We start from the raw sequence: 2,263 nt of genomic DNA on the forward strand, positions 1-2,263 counted from the left end.
GTATATTTACCTGAAAGTGCAAAGTGGTCATGAAACATTTCTGGCACCCTGAAATAGGAGTTGAGGTGCTGGTGAGCTGGTAAGCCCCCCTGCTCCCACAGCACCAGCAGCTATTGCATCCCGTACATAAACCTGCTTCACTTCGCCAGACCTCCAAAACTCATGAAAAGAAATTAGGATCCCTTCCCTTAAATGGAGAATTCAGGGAACTGCAGAGACTGAGGCTCGTTCTCACCACTCCTTTCCTGCCTGATGTTCACCACATCCCCAGACCACCGCGCCTTGACCCCTAAGGCCGAGAGGGGCCCTCCTCGCCTCCCTGAACTGCTGGGGCATAAGTTTCGCACAGCGCAGGCTGCTCAGCGACTGACTGAGGCTTTGAGCAGGTATGCCTGCAGCAGGGCAGGCAGCTCTGGAAAACATCTTCAGAGGCCGGCGACAAAAAGGGCGCAGGAGCGGGGCGAGGGCGCTGCGGGGCCGCAGGTACCGGAGCCGCGCAGGGTCACGGGCCGCTCGCCGCCCTCGCCGCCTCCGCCGGGTCGCCTCCCACCTGGTCAGGCGGGACCAAGGGGCACCGGGAGAGAATTCCCTGCCGTGCAGACAGGTTTGGTATTTTGATCCGTGGGTACTTCTGCAGTTCTGACCCTGCGTGTTGGGTACGTCCGCGCCCACGGGCTAATAGCGGTGCCCTCCTTCCCTGCGGGACTGCGTGAGCGGGAGCCTCAGTGCCACCCACTAGGGACTCCCAAGCACGGCTGCGTCTCGAAATGGTGCCTGAACATTGCTCAAGCTTAGTTTTAAGCTTGCACCGACTTTACCCTCCCTGCCCACGGCTTGAGTATACACACGCTCCTCTTTCCCTCTTGCTGGTGTTTCTCAAGCAGAAATGCTTGGTAGGTTCTTACTTACCAAAGGAAGGTAAGGGAGAAATACCTCTTTCATGTTTGGCATCCCCAGGCCATCTTCCCCACCTCCAGAGACATCTTTTAACATCTATTCTCTAATATAACAGAGATCCAGCTTTCTGCGTGGTGCCTGAGCATCGCTGCTGGGGCAGCAAGGGAAGGAGAGGTCGGTCCGACCCCTTGCTGCTCCTCGCACCCCAGTTCAGGCCCTGCCGATGGCCTCGTTCTGTTGTGGGAAGGAAGGACAGACCGAAAGTTCTTGGTCCAAGCGACAAGTAGCCGCCCAGTGACGCCTTCGAGAGGACCCACTGTCAAACCACCAACGCAGAAGCAAACAAACAAACCAAAATGTTTTTGATCTAGTTTTTCTGCATCGGGTAAGTAGAATACATCAAGGAGAACTTCCCATTATTGAATAAGTTTTTTAAAAAGGGGGGGAAATTTTTTTTTTCTATTTTTTCCTTTTTTTTTTATTTTTTTTTTCCGGGTGGGCTAATGCCCGAGTTGTGGCGCTTTCAGACAAACCCTCCAACAAGTGTTGCAGTTCAGCACTGCATGCGATGTATTTTTTAAGCAAACAATGCAAGTAGCTGGAAAATTTGGGAACCGAGGAGAAAAGTCAAGGGCAGAGGCTGGCCAGTTTTTGTTGCCACGGCTGAAGAAGCATAAATAATCAAAGGATTGTGATTAGTTGCACTGACCATAAAACTAAGGGGAAACTGAGAGAGAAAAAAAAAAATAGATGACGACTGTTTTGTAGCTTGTCACTCCCCTCTCCGACATCTTCCTCTTTCTGGCCAGGACCTCTTCCAGACGCGGCACTGAGAGGAAAGGACAGCAGCCCTGGGGAGCAGCTCCGATCCCGGCGGCTGCCCCGGGATGCGCAGGGCGCGGAGCGTCGCGCACCGACTGCAGCCGGGAAGCCTCACCGCCCTTTGCCGAATGGCGCCGGCTTCTCGCCTCGCAATTCAGCCGGCAAAGACGTCCGCGTCCCGTCTTTCCCTGGCTCCTACTGCCCGCCCCCAGGCCCGCCTGCGCGGCGCGGGGAGGCGCGTTACTTACGCGCGGCGGCGGGCTGTGCAAGGCTCCCCGCCGGGAGTCGAAGGGAGCCCTGATCGTAGTGAGCTCGGCGTACCCACCGACGGCTGGCAGAAGCAAAGAGTTAAAATACAAAACCATAAAATATTGTGGGTTTATTTTTTTTTTTAATATTAATGTTCTTATAACAGAAGTTCTTATCAGTGGGTTGCACTGTACTTGGCAAACAAGCCTTTTTACCTTTTAAACAAATAATTCATTAGGTAATTAAATTCAAGTGAGATTACTCTAATTAAATATACACTGCTGTTGAATCATAA

At 53.1% G+C, this 2,263-nt stretch overlaps 1 long non-coding RNA gene across 1 annotated transcript; it reads left to right on the plus strand.

The window, feature by feature from the left end:
- Positions 1 to 387: 387 nt before the first annotated feature.
- Positions 388 to 2,263, plus strand: LOC140682524 (uncharacterized). The gene is made up of 2 exons (XR_012054360.1): positions 388 to 1,282; positions 1,707 to 2,263. It is a non-coding gene; the product is annotated as an uncharacterized lncRNA (long non-coding RNA).

Source organism: Taeniopygia guttata, chromosome 2 (genome assembly GCF_048771995.1).
Source record: "Taeniopygia guttata chromosome 2, bTaeGut7.mat, whole genome shotgun sequence".
Taxonomy (NCBI): domain Eukaryota; kingdom Metazoa; phylum Chordata; class Aves; order Passeriformes; family Estrildidae; genus Taeniopygia; species Taeniopygia guttata.